The sequence below is a fragment of the Panthera leo genome, chromosome B4 (assembly GCF_018350215.1).
Source record: "Panthera leo isolate Ple1 chromosome B4, P.leo_Ple1_pat1.1, whole genome shotgun sequence".
NCBI lineage: Eukaryota > Metazoa > Chordata > Mammalia > Carnivora > Felidae > Panthera > Panthera leo.
The window spans coordinates 49,523,955-49,548,069 of record NC_056685.1 but is presented as its reverse complement, the minus strand read 5'-3'; the positions used below and the strand labels follow the sequence as shown (position 1 = coordinate 49,548,069).

Genomic DNA, 24,115 nt, shown 5'->3' with positions numbered 1-24,115 from the left:
GTCTTCTAAAATCCTTAGTAGCTTCCCCAAACAACCCCAAGTTAAATAATCACTTAATTATTTAAATGACAAGAGAATTAGCAAATGTGTGTTTGAAAACATCAACTCAATATTATTTGCATTGATCTATACCACAGACTTTAAATTTTAAGTGTATTTACTAGGGAAATGCGGCCTCCAGACAAGTGCCCTGAATCTGCTCTCAACTACATTGTTGCTCCGAATCTCCATCAACATGAAAATTCTGGAGCCATTGTTTTTGTTTTTTTCTACGCTGACATGTCTCTTTATTTCCTCATGTGCATTACAGCAGCAAAGTCTTAATCCTGCTCATGCTTAGCTGAGGGCAGAATTAACCCTATTCCTACATCTATTCCATTTCATTATGCTTTGATCCAATTAGTCTTTAACTCAAAACTTACTCTTTTAGAAATTCTTCCTCATCGAACCCTAATCCTTGATTTACCCACAAATTCATACGATCTCTTCCTTGTTAATTATACAAATTCTAGAATATTACAGCAAACATTTGTTAATTAACTGAAGCACAACAGAATGCCTAGATAAAATATTTATGTTCCTGTCACTTTTTCAGTCTTTTCTGAATTCTCATAATCTTGTACCCTATAAATACTGTTGTTCCCTAATTTGTTGTTTTAAAATTTTTCCTTTCTCTGGTCTTGTATAATCTTCCTTGAAAACATCAACCACTCTTATAGCCTCTTTTAACTATTGCCGATATACAGATAATTCCCAATGCCTCCTCAATATTTTCATCAGGATATACCAGAATTCCCTTCAACTCAATAAATCTATTTATTCAGCATTTATTAAGAGACTCCTGGTTCAGGCCATGATAGAGTACCTAGTTTTGTAATTAAATTCCCACCATAAACAACTAAAAAACTTAGAAAAATATATATGAGGGAACTGTTTTTAGGCATTTGATAGCAATTGAGACAAGGCTACAACCCATGAAAAAAGTCAGGCTCATGGGTGAGCACCATTACCACCTGTCAGAACCTTGGACATCTCCTGAGTTGACCTTATTCTGAGACTGCTTACAGGATGTCTGGCTGAGAGCAGGGGCTGGGAAAGACTATAGAGTGCTTGACAGAGTCAGTTCTGTTATGCCAAGATTAGGGCTATTGCTGGGAAAGCCTGAAACCCTGACATATGATGATCATCTGAATGTATGTACCCAAACATTTGGGCTCCCCAAATCCTCTAAATACTTAGATCCTATACAGGTGGCCTTTTCTGCATGTGGGGAAACACTGTAGAGTCCTCTCTCCCACAAGGAAACAGGGTCAGCTTCAGGATTTTCCCCACTATCTTCTTTTCTGCACGTCAGGCCAAACTTTGATTTAAGTCATAGCAAAAGCAAGTCAAAGATCTACTGGGCTTGATTAGTGAGGAAAGGGACTATACTTAAAAAAAGAAAGAACAAAAGAAAAGAAAGGAAAAAGATATTCAATAATTAGCCAGCATTGATGGTGAAAAGCCTGTGTAGAGTACTCACAACTGAATTTTGAAGGTTCTTGATCAAGAGGACAGGACATAACACTAAAAAAAAGAGAGTTTATTAATTCTCCCAGGGTATGACTTTAACCCTTGGCAAGGACTCCAGAGAATGATGCAAATTTGTTGCTTTATAGTGGCTTTCAGAAGTTTAGAGAAAGTGATGGCCCATGATAATTGAAGTTGCAATGCTTGAACTGCCATGCGAGACAATGGGGAAAGGGATAAAAAACCTCAGGGAGGTGGGCAGGCTAGAATGGCTATATTATGTGAGACCAGAAGACCCACCAGAGGATTATGTTCCACAGAAACATAATTATGTTCCAGATTATGTTCCGGAGAAAATGTCATTCAGCAAGGCCATCAGGAATCCACTGGTGTGAGGGATACCAGAATCAATAATAAGTTCAGTGGTGGCTCTGTTCCTCAGGCCAAGTTAGATTCTAGGAAATGCTGTCACAGAACTTAGTTTGTAAATGATAAGGTTTTATAAAACACATGAGCTTCTGGGAGTGGAAGACAGATTCTGCAAAGATTCTGGGACCTGCCACTTCAGCAAATTTCTAGTGCTCAATCATAAGGGCTATCCCAGGACAATCGCACCAACGTAAAGGCTATTTACTGTATCTTTCATCACCCACCACAAAGAACCACAATACCCAATTGGCCTCTTTGGGTTCTGGAAGCAGCACACATTCCACATCTAAGAATACTCTGGCCCATGTAGTGAACTGATAGACTTGAATGGGGTCTGGAATAGAAAAGGACTCTACAGCAAGTCCAGGCTGCAGTAAATAAAACCGGCAGTTTGGGACTTAAAATCCTGCAGACTTTATGATTTTGGAGGTTTCAGCAGTGTAAAATATGCAGTATGGATTTTATGACAAATTCCAGTGGGAAAATCACAATTCAAGCCGCTAGAGAAGTCATGCCATCTGCAGCAAAAATACAAAACAAAACAAAACTATGTTCCTTTAAAAAAGCAGCTTCTGGTATGGTACAAGATTCTTAGTTTATCCGTTTGTTTAAAATTTCCTATGAGCTCAATTATATTGGACCCACCAAGTCATGTAATCAAGTGGTCCCAGCAGCAATCCATCACAAATTGAAACTGTATGTACTAAGCAAAACCAGAAGGCATAAGTAAGCTATGTGAACAGCTTACTCAGAACCACATGTCACTCACCATGGTTGTTTCACCACAGTTCCTTCAGTTTATTCATACCTATGGCCATGTGAAAGATTCTACCTAATCAGCTGAAGGAGGGAAACAAAGCCCAGTGGATGGGTTGACTAGGTTAATGGAAGGATTGGCTCAGTATGTGGTATAAGCTGAAAATGATATGCCTGCTCTATAGTTATTCTTAGAGGTGGCCCTGAAAGATATTGGTGAGGCAAAATTTTCCCAATAGGTGGAACTTTTAATGCTGTTTATGTCTATGCATGCTTTGGTAAAAGAAAAGTGTTCTGAGTGGAAAATGGCTTAGCTAGCTTGCCAAGGAACTTATAGAAATAAATTGAAAGATCAATAACAAGAGAGTCTGGAGAAAAGGTTTCTGAAGGATATATAAAAATAGGTATAAGGTGAATATTTTTATAATAAAAACTAATGCCCACAGAAAACACCAACTATGGAACAGGCACTGAAAAACCGAGCAGACAAGATAATTCAGAAAGTTGTCTTAAGTCAGCCTTTGTCATTAGCCACTTAGAACTAGCTAAAAAGGCACCCGGAAGGATTGACCACAGTGGCAAAGACTTAGGTTATGTATGGGACTAATAGCATGGAATACCACTTACCAAGGCTAATATAGCTACTGTATCCTCTCATCAATTTTCCAGAAATAAGACTGACACAAAATGTGGCACTATTTCTGAAGGAGATACCATCACTCGGTGACAAGGTGACTACTTTTGGCTCCTCTTATCTGAGGATGACATATGACATTTTTATTGGATGTGAGTTTGAATTCTGCTTTGTAGGACTTCAGCCAAAACTATTATCTGGAAGCCTACAGATGTCTAATTTACAGCTGTAATGGCCAATATTGTGAGTTAAGTTTGCTACACCATGGTACCCAGTTTTTGGTCAAACACCAGTCTAGATGCTGCTGTGAAGGTATTTTTTAGGAACAATTAACTTAAATTAGTAGATTTTGATAAAGCAGTTTACCTTCCTTAATGTTGATGGGCCTCATCCATTCAGCAGAAGGCATCAAGAGAAAACACTGAAGTCTTCTTCAGTGTTTATAGAATTCTTCCTATAGACAGTCTTTGGACTCAACACTGCACCATCAACTTTTCTCTGAGTCTCCAGCCTGCTGGTCTTCCCTGAAAATTTGAGACTTGTCAGTCCCCACAATTATATGAGCCTGTTCTTTAAAATATCTGTCTCTGTCTCTCTGTCTGTTTCTGTCACTCTCTCTCTCTCTCTCTACACACACACACACACACACACACACACACACACACGATATGAAAGTATCCAAATATTGGGATCCACTAGTCATATCTGGTACAACGTACCACCCAGAATTAGCTAGCCTTAGAACATTGGAATGACCTGCCAGAGGTAATGCTAGAAGCATCAGCTCAGAAGTAATATTCTGTGAGGATGGGCTGCCATCTCTTAGGATGCAGCATCCATATTGAATTAGAGACTTATATAGCACTGTGTCCCCCCAAGAAAAACATGCATGCATACATGAACCAGAAGGTGGAAGTAGAAGTGGGTCTACATATATACCATCATTCCTAATGATCCACTGTAAGACTTTGAGATTTCCCTTACTACAACTCTGGATTCTGTACAGTTTGAGCTCCTGATCCCCAACAGGGTCATATTCTGGCCAGTGGACATGTGTAGCAATTGACCTATATTCTTTGATTGCCATCGGGGCACTTTGGAATGCTGAGATCAGGGAACAACAGACAAGAAGAATAGTTATCATCTTGTCAGGGGCAATTGATCCTTACCAGTAAGATGAGTTAGGATTATTCTTAGATAATGGACCAGAGAAAAATATTCATGGAATCTACTTGGATGTCTCTTGGTACTCCATTGCCTGACAGTACATGTGAATGAACAAATGCAGTAACTCTATTCTGAGAAGGGTTTTGTTACATGTAACTCAAACACCCCTAGGTCACTCCACTAGTCATGGAAACCATGACAAACCTCAGAAATAACACTGAGGATGAGGGTTATTTAAATCATTGTGGAAGAGAGACTATGAACACCAGTTGTGGTCCCAAGAACAACTACAGCAGTGGTGGTTATAGTTGTCCCACTAACCTCATGCTTTTTTTCCACCCTGGAAGAGAGGTCCATCGGAACCCTGAAGGGGCTACAACCTAAATACATAAAAAGTGAATCCATGTAATGCAAGACATGGATCATGTTAGTCATAGAGTTATTCCTCTCTGATCTCTCTTTGAGGAGAATTCATCATTCAGTTGTATTCAGTATATTTAGCTAACAGCCTCCAACTGCAGTGCTTTAAGGATGCACTTCAATGTTCCAGCCAAGGCTATGTTTTTGCCAGGCAGCACCAAACTAATGATTAAACAGAGCAGGGGTATTATAACCTGGCTATTTCTCACTAACATGGGACTTCTCAAACAGGTAGAATTTGCTTCAGAGCTCTCCAAAGAGTTAGTCAAGGTTGTGTCAGATTTGTATCATGGGATGAGGCTCTTCCTGCCCAGGTCTTTTACTTTCTTAATTTCTACTCACAGATGTCAGATCAGCCTCACAATCTGACATACCTGCCTTCTGCCTTTTTATCTTTCACAGGAGTTACCTACTTCTCCCATCCTCCAATAAACATTTTGTGCTCCTTAATCTTGCATCAATGTCTGACACACTATGGAAGCCAGAAAATATCTTTAGAGTGCTAAGGAAAACAACTGCTAAAATCTAGCATGCTATCTCCAGTGAAATTATCCTTCAAATGAGAAGCTAAAATAAAGACATTCTCAGACAAAGGAGAAAAAGCTGAGAGGATGTGTCACTAGCAGCCCAACATTACAAGAAATACTAAAGGATTTCCTTCAGCTGTAAGGAAAATAAGCCAAGATGAAAGCAGAGAGGTGAAAAGAAATAAATGGCTCTGGAATGGTAAATAAATGGATAAACATGAAACTATTTACTATTTGGAGCAACAATCATAATATTTTGTGGGGGTTTTTACGTTAGGATGAAAGGCATGACAAAATTAGCAAAATATAAAAAATGAAAAAGAGATGAGACTGTATTAAGTGGAGACAACTGGTAGAAAGAGCTTACATTGTTTAAGATGTTCTAAAAGTACTAATTTAAGCTATACTGTAATAAGTTAAAGAAGTAATTTCTTGGATAACCACAAAATAATGATACTAAAAGTTATACCCCCCCCCCCCAGGAAAAAGCTAATAGAGGAATAACAAAAATATTTAATCAATACAACAGTAACAAATAATATATGGAACAATAAGACCAAAAAGTAAGATGTTAGACTTAAGCATAACCATGTCATAAATACACTCACTACACATGAATTGATCAAAAATCCCTATTAAAACACAAGGATTATCAGAGTGGATTTTAAAAGATCTAATTGTATATTGTTTACAAGAAGTGTACTTTAAATATAAAAGTAAAGGTATATTGAAAATAAAACAATGGACAAAAAGGTTTTCCATGTAAATACTTACCATAAGAAAGATGCTATTACCGTATTAATATTAGACAAAACTGCATTGAATGCAAGAAATGTTACAAGACATAAAGAAACACTTTGTAGAGATAAAAGTCCTAGTTAATAAGAAGATATATAAGCCTAAACTACTATGGACCTAATAGTAAAGATTTAAAATATACAATGCAAGAGTTAACAGAACTAAAAGAATAAACAAGTATATGCACAAGTTCAATTGGGCAGTTTAACACACCTTTCTCAGTAACTGAGAGTATAAACAGGTAAAAAATTTAGTAAGGATATAAGATTTGAAAAATATAACACACTCAAGTTTTAACTGATGAATATAAAACACTGCAAGATTTCAACCCAGTTGTCTCAATAACTAAGAGAACAGCAGACAAAACTCCCAAAGGTAGACTCAGAATAGCCACTACAATATTGAAGGATTACAAAGTTGGAAGACTGACACTCTCTGACTTCAAGATTTACTAAAAAGCTAAAAATCAAGACAATGTGGTATTGGTGAAGGAACAGACAAAACAGAGAGCCCAGAAGTAGGTCCGCATAAGTATAGTCGACTGATCTTTGACAAAGGAAAAAAGGGCATCTCAAAATAGAAAAAGTAGGCTTCCCAACACATGGTGCTGAAACAACTGGATATCTGCATGCAAAAAAAACAAACAAAACAAAAGCAAAGAAAGAAAATAAAGAATTTAGACACAGATCTTATGTTTGTCATAGAAATGAATTCAAAATGGATTCTAGATCTAAATGTAAAATGCAAAATTATAAGCTCCTAGAATTTAACATTAAGAGAGAATCTGGGTAATTGTGAGTATGGCAATGGTTTTTTTTTAGATAAACCACCAAAGGCATAAATCATGAAAAAATAACTGATAAGCTTGAATTCATTAAAATTAAAAACTTGTGCTCTGTGAAAGACAATGTCAAGAGAATGAAAAGACAAACTACAAACTGGGAGAAAATATTTGCAAAAGACACATCTGATAAAGCAGCATTATATATTTTATAATATACAAAGAACTCTTATGACCCAACAATAAGAAAACAATCCATTTAAAACATGGGCCAAAGACATTAAAAGACTGCTCACCAAAGAAGTCATATAGATAGCAAATAATCATGAAAAGATGCTCCACATGATGTGTCATCAGCAAAATGCAAATTAAAACAATAGCGAAATATCACTCCAGACCCGTTAGAATGTCCAAAATCCAGAGCACAAGACACCAAATGCTGGGAAGGATATGGAGCAACAGAAACTCATTGCTGGTGGAAATGCAAAATGGTTCAGCCTCTTTGGAAAAACAATTTGGCAGTTTCTTCCAAAACTAAACATACTCTAACCACACAACCCGGCAATTGCATGTCTTGGCTTTTACCCAGAAGAGTTGAAAATTTATGTCCACACAAAAACCTGTACGTGAATATTTATAACAGCTTGATTCATTATTGCCAGAATTTGGAAGCAATCAAGATGTCCTTCAGTAGGTGAATGGATAAATAAACTGTGGTACATCCAGACAAAGGAATGTAATTCAGTACTAAAAATAAAAGCTATAAAACCATGAAGACATGGAGAAACTTTAAATACACATTACAAAGCGAAAGAAGTCATTCTGAAAAGGTCACATACTGTATGACTCTATATAACATTTTGGAAAAGGAAAAACTATGGAGACAATAAAAAAGATCAGTGGTTGGCAGGGGTTGGGGGAAGGAGGGATAAAGAGGCAGAACAAAGAGGATTTTTTTAAGGTAGGGAAACTATTCTGTAGGTAATTATAATGGTGGGTATATGTCAATATACATTTGTCCAAACTTATGAAATGTACAACATGGAGTGATTCCTCTTGTAATCTGTGGAGTTTGGATGTAAAAGATGCGTCAACGTATTCTCATCAACTGTAACAAATGTGTTACACTCAGGTGTAAGATATTGAGTGTGGAGAAGGATGTGCATGTATATGGATAGAAGGTATAAAGGAGCTCTGTAATTTCTACTCAGTTTTTCTCTAAACCTAAAACTTCCCTAAAAAATAAAGGATATTTAAAAGAAAAAACAAGTTAATTGCCTACCCCCCCCCCCCACGAAAATCAATAAGAATAAGATTTGAAGAACTGACAAACCAAATTTATCTAGTTGACATATATAGAACATCATATGCAACAACCACGAAAAGCATATTCTTCTGTGGTGCACATAACACATTTACCAAAATAGACCATATTCTGTCCTTAAAATAAGCCTTGACAAATTCCTAAGGATTTAAGTCACATTCTGATCATCGAAGTGTTTACATTAGAACTGAATAAAAGATAGACGACTAGAGAATCTATAAATATTTAGACATTAAGCAACATACCCCTGCGAAAGACTTAATTCAGAGAAAAAATCACTAGGGAAATTAGGAAATATTTTGATCTAAATGATAAAAAAATACAACATGTCAAAATTTATGCAATGCAGCTAGAGCATGCTGAGTAATAATTTTGTAGTTTTATATGCATGCATTACAAAAGAAGGATCTAAAATCAATAATTTAAGCGTCTTCCTCAAGAGTGAGAAAAAGAACAGCAAACTAAACTCAAAGAAGGTGGAAAGAAAAAAAATAATTAGGTAAGAGTAGAAACAGGCATACAATAGAGGCAGTCAACAAAGCCAAAAGTTGGTACTTTGAAAAGATTAATGAAATTCATAAACAACTAGTAAGATGGACAAAATAAGGGGTTGGGAGAGAATAAGAAGCATAAATTATCACTATTCAAAGTAAAAAAAAAAGGAAAACTATATTGTAAAGATATTAAAAAGGTAATAAGTGATTTTTTAAAGAATTTACATTTGCTAAATTATTAAAAATCATGAAATGGGAAAAAAAATCCTTTGAAAACACAAGTTACCAAAACCAGCACAAGATGGAAAATCTAAAGTGTTGGATGTCTTTAAAAAAATTTTTTTTAATGTTTATTTTTGAGAGAGAGAGACCGAGTATGAGCAGGGGAGGGGCAGAGGGAGAGAGGGAGACATAGAATCTGAAGCAGACTCCAGGCTCTGAGTTGTCAGCACAGAGCCCAACGCGGGGCTCAAACTCATGAACCATGAGATCATGACCTGAGCTGGAGTTGGATGCTCAACTGACTGAGCCCCCCAGGCGTCTCTGAACTGTTCTATGTCTCTTCAAGTGTTTTTCTCCAAGTTAAAATCTATTGATTCAATACCATTCTAATCAATTTAGAACAGTTTGGGGGGGGGGGGGTAGTAAGTGGGAAGTGACAAGCTAATTCTAACATTTGTATGAAAAGCTAGCAACCTAGAATATTCAAGATAATCTTAATAAAATTCAAAATTAGAGGGCTTACTCTACCAGATTTCGAGATATAGTAATTAAGGCAAATATACCAATGATATCAAATTAACAAACCAAAAGTAAGCCTACACATATATGGTCCTACTGCAAGCTGGTGACAGTAAAGATGATCTTTTCAATAAATAGTTCTGGAGCAGTTGCATTTGTCTATGGGATATAAACAAATCTCAAAGCTTTCTGTACACCATAAAGAAAAATAAGTTTGAAGTGGATAACAGACCTGAATTTGAAAGTTAACAAATCAAATTTCTAGAAGGATTACAGAACAATATCTTTACAAACTTGGCTAAAGATTTCTTAAAAGTACATAAAGAGATGAAAGGAAAAAAAAGAATGGGACTCAGTTAAGAACATCTGTTCATCGGGGCGCCTGGGTGGCTCAGTCGGGTAAGCGTCCGACTTCAGCTCAGGTCAGGATCTCGCGGTCTGTGAGTTGGAGCCCGCGGGGCTCTAGGCTGATGGCTCAGGGCCTGGAGCCTGCTTCGGATTCTGTGTCTCCCTCTCTCTCTGCCCCTCCCCCGTTCATGCTCTGTCTCTCTCTGTCTCAAAAAAATAAATAAATAAACATTAAAAAAATTTATAACAACATCTGTTCATCAAAAGAAAAGCAAACCACATCTGAGAAACTTTATTTGCAATACATCTGACAAAGGAGTTGTATTCAGATATGTAGAGAACTCCAACAAATCAGTGGGAAAAGACAACCTAGTAAAAAGTGCAAAAGAATTGAAAAGGCAATTAATAAAATATGATATCCAAATTGGCCAATAGGTACATAAAAATGTGCTCAACATTATTGGTCAATAAGGAAATGTAAATTTCATCTACAAGGAGGCCACTATAAAGCCACCAGAGTGGCTAAAATCAATCACTGACAATATGAATTACTGGCAAGGATACGGAACACGTGGGACTCCTAAATTTAGCTTTTGAGTGTATCAATTGCCCCAGCCAATTTAGGAAGTAATGAAAGTTGAAAAACTAATCTTATACCTATCCTATGACATACCAATCCAATGCCTACATATATACTCAAGAAAATGGCATAAATATCCACAAAAAATGAGTACAAAAATGTTAATAGTAACTTTATTCATAGAAATTAAAAACTATAAATAGTCCACATGTTCATGAAGAAGAGAATGGATAAATAAGTCATGTCATACTTATGCAATGGGATTCTATACCATAATACAAAAGAATGAACATAGAACAGTATGGGTGAATCTCAAAAACATTGTGCCAAATATAAGAAGTCAGACACAAAAAAGTAAATACTGTTTGGCTCCACTTATAGACTCCCTATGTAGTTCAAAACCAGCAAAATTAATTTATTGCATTAAAGTTAGAATGGCAGTGACCTGGTAGGGAGAAGGTGTTGATTAGGAAGGGGCATGAAGAAACCCTCTGGGAAGTTGGAATTATTCTATACCTTCATCTGAATCCCAGTTACATGGAGGTATACAAATGTAACAGTTATTGAGCCCTACACTTAAGGTGTGTGTGTGTGTGTGTGTGTGTGTGTGTGTGTATGTAATTTCTCAATTTATTTATATTTATCTATTTATATTTCTCAATTTATTTATAATAAAATGAAAACACACATATAAAAATATATACAAATGTTATTTAATCATTATTCATCACTTAAATTGTGGTTGCCACTGAATTTGAAGTTAGGACTCACAAAGATGAATGAACAGTGGCGCCTGGGTGCCTCAGTTGGTTACATGCCCAACTCTTAATTTTGGCTCAGGTCTCTACATTGGGATGCTCCCTGCTCGATCTTTCCCTAACCTTTCTCTCTGCCCCTCCTCTGCTTTCTCTCTCTCTAAAAAATAATAATAATAACAAAAAACATGAATGAACATCCTACCACACATTCTGGTGGTGGGGTTGTGAAGACAGGTATTTAAACAGACAAATCAGAATATCATATCATAAATTCTTTTTCAGAGTCATCATTATGTTGCTGAGGTAATAACTAGGATGACAAAAAACAAGTCTTTGTGGGGGCTGATGGCGAAGGCTTCACTCGAGAACAAATTTTGAGCTTGGAATTTTATATTTTATTTTATTTTATTTTATTTTATTTTATTTTATTTTATTATTTTTCAGCTTGGAATTTTAAATGAAATAGAAATGTTCTGGGGAGAAAGAAAATAGAGTAGGTGGAGTTTGCTTTTCCAGATGGATATATAAAAAGGTGAGATTCAGGGCAAATAAGTGGGGTTCATAATGCTAATGAAATTAGTGACCTGGATTATATCCAGATTACAAAAGGCTAAATAATTTAACACTAATGATTCCTAGGCATGAGTTAGGTGTGTTTAAATAACTGTGGAGTCTTCTTTATTTTATTTTTTAAATTTTATTAATGTTATATTTATTTTTGAGAAAGACACAGAGCATGAGTGGAGGAGGGGCAGAAAGAGAGGGAGACAGAATCTGAAGCAGGCTTCAGGCTTGTAGCTATTAGCACAGGACCCGATGCTGGTCTTGAACTCATGAGCCTCTAGATTGTGATCTGAGCCCAAGTCAGAAGCCCAACTGACTGAGCCACCCAGGCACCTATGGAGTCTTCCTTCTCCTTCTCCTTCTCCTTCTCCTTCTCTTTCTCCTTCTCCTTCTCCTTCTCCTTCTCCTTCTCCTTCTCCTTCTCCTTCTCCTTCTCCTTCTTCTTCTCCTTCTCCTTCTTCTTCTTTTCTTAACGTAATTTATTGTCAAATTGGCTGACATACAGTGTGTAAAATGTGCTCTTGGTTTTGGGGGTAGATTCCCATGGTTCATCGCTTACATACAATACCCAGTGCTCATCCCAGCAAGTGCTCTCCTCAATGCCCATCACCCATTTTCCCCTCTCCCCCATCCCCATCCATCCTCAGTTTGTTCTCTGTATTTCAGAGTCTCTTATGGTTTACCTCCCTCCCTCTCTGTAACTATTTTTCCCCCTTTCCTTCCCCCATGGTCTTCTGTTAATTTTCTCAAGATCCACATAGGAGTGAAAACATATGATATCTGTCCTTGTCTGACTGAGTCTTCTTTATAACATGCAAGTTACTCCAGAGATCGTCATGCCCCTCTTGTACTTTCCATGCCTCCACCTTATCGAACACTCTCATAGGGAGCCACTGTAACTCCAACAGGAGTACATCAAGTACCACCAGTGTTTTGGGGACAGAAAGAAAAAAGATTGAAAATAAATGTTTTAGGACAAGGCTGTGGTAAGCCAAGAAAGGAAAGATGAGGCTCTCATCAAAGGCAGAAACAGAATTTTTAAGCTATTTCTGAATAAACACAATAGGAGTCAGAATCTGATTGGTGGTTGGAGACAGTCACTCTTCCAATCCTGAAGAATAACATCCTCGTATATTTCTTGTATATTTCTGGTTTCCACCTTGTTACCAAATTGGAACAGACACTCCCTGAAACACTCAGTTCTTAGTAAAAACAATATTACATGAATTATAAATGTAATGAGAATCTTTCTCAAAGTGTGTATTTTTAATGTTCACTATGTTCCTCTTTGTACCCGACAAATGCAACTCTGAAATAGTCCTCTGGTTTTGTGGCAGGGTTTCATACAATCACAAGGGGATATAAATAGTCTTCTATCTGGCTTTTTTTTTTCACATGTCTTACTTTTTCCATACAATTTATGTTATCCTGAGAAGTTGGAGATTCCTCACCTTTCATCTGTAAAAATATTCTGTGTTGTCAGACTGTTTGAGCAGTACATTTGACAGGCTTTCATGTTCCATCTTTCCTATTAAAAATTGCACCATGAATAAATACTGCCCCCAGTAGTTAGTTAAAATAGTATCCGGCCACCTTTCACCCCTTTTTGCTCACAAAGTAATCTAAACCTAGCACATTAAGGGAGAGATCAAAGTGATGTTGCTGTTTTATGTACAGTAGGTGCAGCTGGCTCATTTGTGAGTTACCCCTCTCTAGGGCAGAGATAAGGCATGCAAACAGTTAGTTGTGGCCTTTCACCCGCAAAATCGAGTTCATAGTAAAATATGTGTGATGCACAAAAGAGATACATAGGAAGAGAAGTAGAAATTAACATAAAGAAGGAAAAGAGACAGATTTAAACATTTTCCAGATATTAAAATGTCACAGTATTTAAAATGAACAATTATGACAGAATCTAAATTTCTTTATGTGTGCTACACGGGGAAGAGGCCATATTATCTCTGTCCAATAAACGCAGGACAGACAGACAAGGCATGATGTAACCTCTATTCACATGTTAACCTCTAAAACTACCCTGCTAAGCAACTTCTGAAAAAGTCTTTTCTAAATCTGAACCTGATTTATCTCCCAAGTTATGAGCTTCGTCACCAGAGAGTCTAGTTCAAACATCAAACATTGTTCTTCGAAGGAAGAAAGTAACTCCCCCACTGTCAATGTAATTTTATCCCAGTGGCTGAGGATCACATTTTCCATTGTGGAGCACATTTTGCTTTTTCTTTTGTCCTCCTCTCCTTTTATAGAAAAGTCACATTAACGCCAGCCAGGATGTGGAATGCAGATGTCCAGCCACTTCAGGGATATTCAGGGAGATGGCAGGTATGACTAACGCAGGCAATGTACTTTTCTTGCCATATTTCTTTTGAGGATGCCTTCAGATTTGCGCCATATCGTTGATTTTACAAGCTGTGGAACATGGCACTATATTTAGCCCAATATTGTCTTCCAAGAGCAGACAAAAGGTTTTTTTTTTTTTATTCTACCATACCACAGAGGTAAGCCCAGGCATGCCAAACAGTTTTAAAATGTTATGAACCCTGTGAGGACAACCCGGGTCCTAGAGGAAAGACATTCAGGATACTTTAAAACATTTGATCTAGGTCTTTCACTTCCTATGAGACATGTTACCAAGTCACCTTCTGGTAAAACTTGGGGATAAATAAATCTGTGAGAGGTTTATTTCTGTTTATTCTATGTTTTACCATCACTCGTTTCTGCCCTCAGTGCTCTTTTCCAAACAGAGTTTATGATCTCTTACCCTCAGAGCACATTTGCAAAAGGATGAAAAGGTATGTTCCTTCTCTTTTGAAAATGCCTAAACTTTTAGAAGTGATCACGCAAAGTGCCTTCCTTTTGGAAGGGAGAGAAAAGAGTGGCTTGCCTTTAAGGTTGACCAAGAAGGAACTGAAAGCTAGTTCGGTCAGTCAGCCTGAGAAGAAATCTGAGGTCTCCAGAGTAATGAGAACTTGAAAGTCAACTTGTGCCAGCCATTCATGGAGATAAGACTGCAGAGTGTTGGGTTTATTCTGGGAAGAATTTCTGGAAGCCACCAAATCCTGGGCACAGGGTGGGTTTGTTTTGCCAAAGATTCAGGTGTCACCAGATTTGAAGATTCAAAAAGAGCCAGTGTCAGCCTGTCATTTGCTTCAAACAGATTTTCCTAACCATTACCCTTGACTCTCAAACAGAATCATCATTCCAGACAGCCTGGTCTATACATGTTTCCCAGAGCATAACTGTTTGCTGCTTAGAGTCACACGACTTTGATTCATGACATGGTTTCTCTCTGGGAAATGTCCCACATCTTCTTCCTGTCTGATCTCACCTTCCCAGGACTCTAATCTGAATTCCTCTTCCTCCAGGAAGTCTTCCCAGAGTACTCCGGATTTCAGTAATCTCCCCTTTCTCTAACGTAATCATGTATGCCCTTGCTCCTCATTTTTGAGATTAGTTGCAATAGCTATAATTTTAATGTATTTATTACTATTTAGCTACTTAAATGATGCAAACATGCACAGTTTTCCCGATTATATATAAAGTTCTTTGAAGGAAGTGACCATGTCAATATCATTCTCTATATTACCCACAGAGCTTTGAGAAGCATTGTGCAGTGGTTAAGAGCACAGATGCTGAAACCAGACTTCTGGGATTAAGTCCTGGCTTAACCACTAACTAGCTGTGTGATCTTAGACAAGTTGTTTAATTTTTGTGCTTCAGATACTTCTTCGGGACAACATAGACATAACAATAGCAATTATTTCAATACAGTTTTGAAAATTAAAAAACTCAATACATTTAAACAGCAACACTTAACAAATATTTGCCATCATCATAATTATCATTATACTTATTATTATAATTATTCACATTTTCCCTGGAATACCTTCTTTTATTGCATTTACTTATGTGGATTCAATTAGAAAACATTTCTTGAGTTTCTACTGAATGCAAAGCATTGTTCTAGGCAACATCGAGAGAGAAAAAGACATAGGCAACATATTTCCTTCTCTCAATAAATTTAACATGTGAAGAATACCTATCATTTAAGGAAAACTTATTCCATTTCCTTGTTCAGGTCTTCCTGGAAGCTTTCTCTGAATGTGGCACATCACATGGCATAGCTTGCCTAACTAAATTTTTAAACACCTGAGGACAGAGCCTACCTTAAGGTGATTTTATCACTCGTAGTATCCAACAGAATGTTTTTCACATTGTAAGAACAGGGTAAATATTTAGTAATTGATTTAGCTTTATTTTGTCATTGTTTCTTTAGTGCAACTCTCAGGAAAAGCAATTACTAGCCTATTAGAAATACCTTGTTGTTGGAAGAGGTTGAAATTCCATAGTGTTGACCTTTGTGGTAGTACTAATTAGAGGCTCTAAATGATTTCAGTAAAGCCAAGGAATTATGAAGTCAATTTTCAAAAGAATTTGTATATGTGAGATATATACATATATATTATTGTATCAGCATCAAAATAGCTAGTTTCTTTCAAGGATATCACATAGGTTCTATGTTTGAATTTTTCTGCATAGATCTTATGACTTAAGGGCTATTGAAAACTCAAGGCTATCTTAGAACAGTATCTGAAATAACAATGCCCCTAAGTACAACACATTTCATTCTTTATCCTATGAAAAGATAATAAACAACACAATCATGTCGAATTTTTAATTTTCCACACTTTAGTCTGAGTGGTTTGTTTCTTCTATGAGATCTAGGGTTATAACTGTTTTCATAACTTTTAGAATTGTAGCTCTGATTTGGTTATATGCCTTGTCTTTTTATTATTCTATATCTACCATTCAGCATGTAAAAAAGAATTATGAAATATTTGTGGAATGTTGAAAGGGAAAAAATTCCCTTTTATTAATACTCAGAATGTTGAAGGAGAAAAAAGATGATTTGACAAAAGTGTTTCTAACATAAAGAAATCAAAATTCATAGTCAGAATTTGATTGAAATCATATATGTTTTAGCTATGAATTGGAGAAGATAAAATTTAGAATGTAAAATTCAAGGTGTAAGTTTACTTTAGGCACATTTCCTTAGAATTATGAAAACCAAAGCGTTTAATAATATTGCCAAAGTATTGCCTATAAGTTGTAATTATAAAGCAAGGGAATTATGAACAATAACTTACGAATTTACCTGTGCTATTTCAATATTCATTCATTTGTACTTGTATTTGAACATTTCTATGTTCTTGTCTCTCATGACTCTTTATTTGTACATTTAATTAGGACAGGGACATGAAATCAGCATAAAGCCAATTAAGATAAATAACAAGTCACTGGGTATTATATGGAAACCAATTTGACAATAAACTTCATATATTGGAAAAAAAATAAATAGTGATATAGAAAGAGCTTATAAACAAACAAACAAAAAAGATAAATAACAAGAGTATACTGTGAAAAGTTTTTATGTTATCTGTATTCCCAGGTCCTAGAATAGTGCCTGGAATATTGGTATATAGTAGGTGCTCAATAAATTGGAGCTGAATGTTTTTAAATGGACTTTTTGGTAAAAGACGGACATCCTTTTGTTAGATATATTTAAAAGAGGATCCCGGATAAAATTAAAAATAAACAATGAAAGAGTTATACAAACCTACCAGATTAAGTTAACTAAAAATGTCATTTCTCCTCTAACTTTCATTGCTTATGTTCTTTCAATTTCATAAGAAAATTATTTTCTAAGCCAAACTAATATCAAATGTGATCTCTATTTATGAGAAAACCACACAGCGGAAGCTATCAAAGTAGGGTTAAATTTACATTCTGTCAAATCGTTTTACTTTAAGGGTTCTTGGAACTCAAGCATGCTGGTTAATTCCCCATAGAGATTTGAATGCTCCAAAAACAATTCAGAACTTCCACTCATCTCTGCTAAAAGAAAAAAAGAGCGTAATGAGTATATAGGAGGCGGGATAAGAAATAAAAAGTAAAAATGAAGAACGGCTGTTTAATTAAGGTGACAATGAATCTTTGAATCATCTAGGGACTTAACTGGTCATGGAATAATTCTCTGCGAGTTTTTCCTAGTATCCAGCATATAGACACAAGCCAAATCTAGTTGCAGCATGTTCAAAATGGAACAGAAACACACACACGCACACACGCACATGCACACGCACACACACACAAGTTGAAATAAAATAAATGAAAATTACTTGGAACTATAATGAGACATAAAGAGTGATCGCAAGAACCAACAATTTCTGTTGTTTAATCTTGTGTTTTAAAACTAGAAAGTGTTTTATAATGCTGTACAGCTCAACTGGATGACTTGCTACCACCATTCATAAAATGCATTTCTTTCTTATTTGCATAGTGTTTCATGATTTCTGCATTAAATATTTGTTTTCAGTGATTATTTCATTCATCCATTTATTAGCCATTCATTTATCTGTTCACTCAATAAACATTGATGGTGTGCCTATATGAGGAATAGTCTTATTAGTCCAGATAGAATAGAGATAAATACATGCTTACAGATATACATATAAGGTGCTTGTTGTTGCATTGCAATGGAAAATATAATGGGGACTGGAGAAAGAGATGGAAATAGTAGAAGTTAGTTTTGGAAAAAAGAAACAATTTACTCTCATACAGGAAAAAGTATTGATGATGATATAAACAATCTAGGAGTTGTAAATTCGCAGAAAATAGAAAATTAGTCTGAGATAATGGCGTTTATCAAAATCAACCCTGTGGACATCAGAAAAGAGAGGTAGAAGCATAGATATGAGAAACCAACATTAAAACTAACAGAAAGCCTTGGGGACACTGAAGACCATCTTGGATTGGAGGTGTGTGTTTGATGGTTAACTTGAGTAGGTCACAAGGTGCACATTGGTCAAACATTGTTCTGGGTGTTTCTGTAAAAGTGTTTTTAAATAATATTGATATTTATATCCATAGACTGAGTAAGCAGATTGCCCTCCCTAAAAGAGTGTTGTTTTATCCAACTGTTTGAAGGCCCGAATAGAATAGAAAGATTGGCCTTCCCCTGAGTAAAAGAGAATTAATCGTACCTGACTGCCTTCAAACTCACACACTAGCTTTTCCTTCCCTTGGGCTCAAACTGAAATGTCAGCTCTTCTTGGGTTTCCAGCCTGCTGGTCTTTATTAGAACTGGACCATCTGTGTCTTGGTTCTCAGGGCATCAGACTAAGACTGGAGCTACACCATTGACTCTTCTGGGTCTCCACCTTGTCGATTCACCAGCAGATGATCTTAGGACAGGTCAGTCTCCGTAATCATGACAGCCAATTCCTTATAATAAATCTCTCTTCCCCATATATATATATATATATATATATATATATATCTCATATATACATATATAATATGCAATATATATGCATATATATTACCTCTATATGTGATACATATACACACATTCTATTGATTCTATTTATATATATATGTATATATGTATGTATATATATGTATGTGTGTGTGTGTATATATGTATGTGTATACACATACATATCCTGTTGGTTCTATTTCTCTGGAGAATTCTGACTGACACAGTATATGTGTGTATATGCATGTGTGTGTGTGTATATGTGTGTGTGACTTAGGGGTGAAGATGTATTATCAGGAATAAGACTATAAAGTTGGGGGGGGGCAACAAAAACAAAAGTAGAAGTTTAAGATGTTGAATAATTTAAGCTTCATTTTTGGCTCGTCCCATCTGCTCTTAAGCGAATCATTGCTTCAACTATGAAGCAGAAAACAACCATCCAGGGTTGACTAGGTAATATGCAGGCTGCTCATAAGTATTTACTTATTTTCTCCCACTGCTCCAAGCCCTAACTAAGTTAAAAAACATGGAAGAGTGAAGAGTACTATTTAACAATCTGAAAAGAAGGAAAACATACGTCTACATATGGTAATGGACATCAACTGATTTATTGGGTGATCATTTTAGAATAAATACAAATATAAAAACCATTATGTTGTGCACTTGAAGTTAATATAATGTTATATATCAATTATATTTCAATTAAAAAAAAAGAAAGGAAATTATAGGAACAAAACATCAACTAAAAAATTTAAATAAGAGTTTCAAACTATCAACCACAACACAAGAGTGACTGTAAGAGCCATAGAAAATAGCTGAAGTGACCCAGCATACATACGACTTTCTGAAAAAGAACAAATATTAAAAACAATAAGTTTTTAAAGTTTTAAATTAAAATAAGGCTTGAAACTAGCTATACAATCACTCAAAGACAAGAATACTTTCGTGGGAGTCTTGGAGTCAAGGAGAGCAATTCCAGAATACTAGTGGAACAAAACACCCAAAAATAGATGCAAGAATAGCTTTACTTTACCTGTATCACTCATGTCCCAAGGCAGCACAGTTCAATTCCAAGAGAGATTCCCTTCAGCCAACGATTTCTTCTACACAGAAAAGAGAGCACAGTGAGGGAGAGACTAGTTTTCCTAGCTAGGCAGGATATTGCCCAAAGCCTACCCAGAATGCTGAGGTGATTGGCATGGCCGAGTGATTGAGAGCCTAGGAGCAGGGAAGATACGTGTTCTGGGAGTAGGGACTCTGGTTCTAAGCAATCAGGGCTCAGAATTCATCAAAGGGCCAAGGATCCCACCAACCACTTTGTGAATTCCATCCGGAAATCCACCCATGAATGGTGTGGGATGCCTCACCTGTGGACACCTGAGTGGCCTATGGAAAACTCCAATGCTCTGCACACCTCATTCCCCTCCCAACATGGCAGTTTCCCCATGTGCCCCCACAGAAGATGACTGTGTTCCTTTGCAGGTGGCTTGTGAACTTATGCAGAAAGCCAGCCCAACTCTGCAGGATTGGTAGGAGGCACACAAATTTGAACATTTTCCAGGCGCTACTTTAGGGAAAACAAATGAGAGACTGTCAGCACTCAGCTTGATAAAGAAAAAGGCACATCATCCAAGAATTCCCTCTCCCTGACCCAAACATATCTGTTTTGCTTTTTTCTTTGGTATATATACATATATTTATGATATGGTGTGTGTGTGTGTGTGTGTGTGTGTGTGTGTGTGTGTGTATGTGTGTGTATTATATATATATATATATATATATATATATATATATATATATGAAGAGAGGTAAAGAAGAAGCTTTACTTTGGGGAAGTATGACTCATGTAGACTTGATCTGTATGAATAGGGTAATAAAATAGAGGCTATATTTCCCTTTCCAAGTATGAGGGCTGATGGTAGTTTTAATGATGGTGGGGAAAATGACAAGGTGACAGTTTAAAAGGTGAGAAGTTCAATTTGTGCCAGATTTAGCTTTTATGGGTGGCAGTATATGCACATGCCCATGTCACTCATGCAGCAGCAGACATAAAACTGGAGCACAGCTGAGAAATTATGCCTTGGATAAAGATTTGGAAACCATCTTCATACTCCATACATGTGGTGAGAGCAAGTAAGTGAAGAAGTAACAGAGCACAGATTTCAATCCTGGATCTCAGAGGGATTAACTAGAAGAAAAGGTAAAAATGGTAACTCAATGCCCAGGAATGAAAAGGTGTCCATGAGAGAGGAGAGTTCGATATTATCAATGGCAATGTACAGATTTCAGAAGTTTTAGATCACTAGATTTTGCAGAGAAGTTTGGAGGATTTTTGCAAAGTGGTACATGAAGGGCTTTACTTCATTCCTGTATACTTTTAGATAGAAAATGCTGTCTATTTCTTCCAAACATTCTCTCCGGAAGACTTAGGTCAAAGTGAAGTTGATTCTGGTTGCTCTGTTGGACTGAAAGACTGTGACGTGTTCATGTAAGTAAACAATATATCCTTCACAAGGTAGGTGCTAAAAACATTTAATGATTGATTAAATTTAATACAGCATTTATTTAACATCTATATTTCTTCTTGGTCCTACAGAAGACAAGAAGATGAATAAATCATGGTTTTTGCTCTCCACTGACTCGTAGTCTAGTTGCATCAAGAAATATGCTTAATAATAATACAAAGCTGGGTAGGTCATTTTATTGAATGTAAACAGGAAAATATGTTGGATGAATTGAGGAGGTTTTCAGAATTAATGGGAAGCTTAAGAACCAGGCTAGAGCACTGAGAGCCACCACATCCAGAAAGAAAGCTAAAATGCAAGAACCACCACAGAGGAGTGATAGCAGAGTCTGGTGAGGCTTAGGTAAGTTTACTTATGTGCTTAGGTAAAATGACCATTTTCTTTCCAGGGAAGGAGTGTAGGATTGGCCTATCATGGAGCAAGTGCCTTTAGACAGAAGAGTGAAATGGAAAAGCCGTCATTTCAATAATAGAATTCATAATTCCAAGAATAGAATAGGCAATTAGGAAGGGTCAATGAATGTTGGGCAGCAAAATAACAAGTCCTCAGATAATTAGAATCATAATGAATGCACAAACAAAATGCCAAGGGAAGGCCTAGAAGAAAGCACCTGTCCCCCAGTAGAACGATTCAATGGCCATTGAGACGGAATGACCCAGTCAGTTGATGTTAGCCAGGCTTGGCCAATAGCCATTGCATTGTTGGTGCAATTGGTGTAAAAGTCTAAGATGGTAGAATGAATACTATTTATACATGGGTGTAGCATGCACTTACTCACTAAGGTTGAACTAGCCATTGCTCCTAATGATGAATATCAAAGCAGCCAGCCACAGAGATCTAAAGTGATGATAGGAATGAATGCTGGGTCCAGATTTGGCACCATCCCTCAGGGAGATTAAAACAGCCACTGAGAATCAGGTTGATTACATTGAACCCTTCTACTCTAGAAGGTGGTGTTATTCATCTTGACCAAAACAGACACACATTCCAAGTATGGGTTGCTCTTACTTACTATGATGGGGTTTATAGAGTATTTGACTCATCAGCACAAAATTCCATCTAAGAGTGCTCCAACTAAGAAACCACTTTACAGGGGTGCCTGGGTGGCTCCGTCGGTTAAGCGTCTGACTTCGGCTCAGGTCATGATATCACAGTCTGTGGATTCAAGCCCTGCATCGGGCTCTGTGCTGACAGCTCAGAGCCTGGAGCCTGTTTCCGATTCTGTGTCTCCCTCTCTCTCTGCCCCTCCCCTGCTCATGCTCTGTCTCTGTCGCAAAAATAAATAAAAACATTAAAAAAAATAAAAAAAAAACACTTTACAGAAAAGGAAGCATGGCAGTGAGTTTATCACCATGGACATGACAATGGATCATATACCGTACCATCCAGAAACTGTTGGTTTGATAGAGTGACGAAAGAACCATTTGAAGGCAGAAGTGAGATAACAATTAGGAGATGATTCCATACATAGAAAATACCGTTCACGTGAAAAATACATTTTAAGTATAAAACACTTATAATATGCTATGCTATTGAATATGCTATGTATTCAATAAATAGGATACATGGATCTAGAAGCTATGAACTAGAAGTAGAAGAAGCCCCACTTGGGAAATTGGTGATTCTCATTCTTGGAACTCTGGGCTTCATAAGTTTAGTGTTCTAGTTCCCAAAAGGGAAATGCTTTCATCAGGGAAGAAAATAAGAGTCTCATTAAACTTTAAGCTAAGGCTATTTATTACCTCATCAGACAGAGAGTCATCCTTCCAAGAAACCTGCAGGAAAGGAAAGGAGTAGCCCTACTGTTAGAAGCAACAGACCTTGATCAATAAGTGATAAGGTTACTTTTAAACAATGGGGGTGGATGTTTGGTACTCAGGTGATCCACTGTTATTCTCTCACCCAATTTTATTGGTAAATGGACATGTGCAGCAGCCATGGGTATAGCAACTCCTCACTGAAGTCTGGATCATTTCATCAGGTCAAGTAATGCAGACAAAAAGAGGTGGTAGTCACGAGGCAGGGAAATTGGTAGCAGAATTTAGTAGAGGAAGGAGACAAGGAGCATCGACTGAAGTCTTGAGAACAGTTGTGGAAATGGGCTAGTAAGGCATCCCAGTAACCTTTCTCAGGCAAGTTTCACCCCAAAAAGGGACCTATCAGAATCCTGGAGAAAATGATCCTAGAACTTATCATGCAAAGCAAATGGATCTGATAAGCTCAATGGGTAGACTGTAATAGATGCTGAGGCACTCATTGCCTCAACTGCTGGGAACCTCAGCTAATGCTTAAAGATTCTTAGATGAGTCCTCTGGCAATTGACAGGAGACAGCAGTGTTTCCCAAGGTCACCTCCCCTTCCCACTGACAGCCCAAATCCAATTGCTGTTTGGATAAAGGTCCAACTCTGAAGAATCATTCCAGTTCC

General features: G+C 36.8%; 1 long non-coding RNA gene across 1 annotated transcript; it reads right to left on the bottom strand.

The window, feature by feature from the left end:
* Positions 1 to 20,247: 20,247 nt before the first annotated feature.
* On the bottom strand, positions 20,248 to 24,030 carry LOC122225584. Its single transcript, XR_006205247.1, has 3 exons — positions 23,591 to 24,030; positions 23,431 to 23,463; positions 20,248 to 20,266 (listed from the first exon to the last, which is right to left on the bottom strand). It is a non-coding gene; the product is annotated as an uncharacterized LOC122225584 (long non-coding RNA).
* Positions 24,031 to 24,115: the final 85 nt, after the last annotated feature.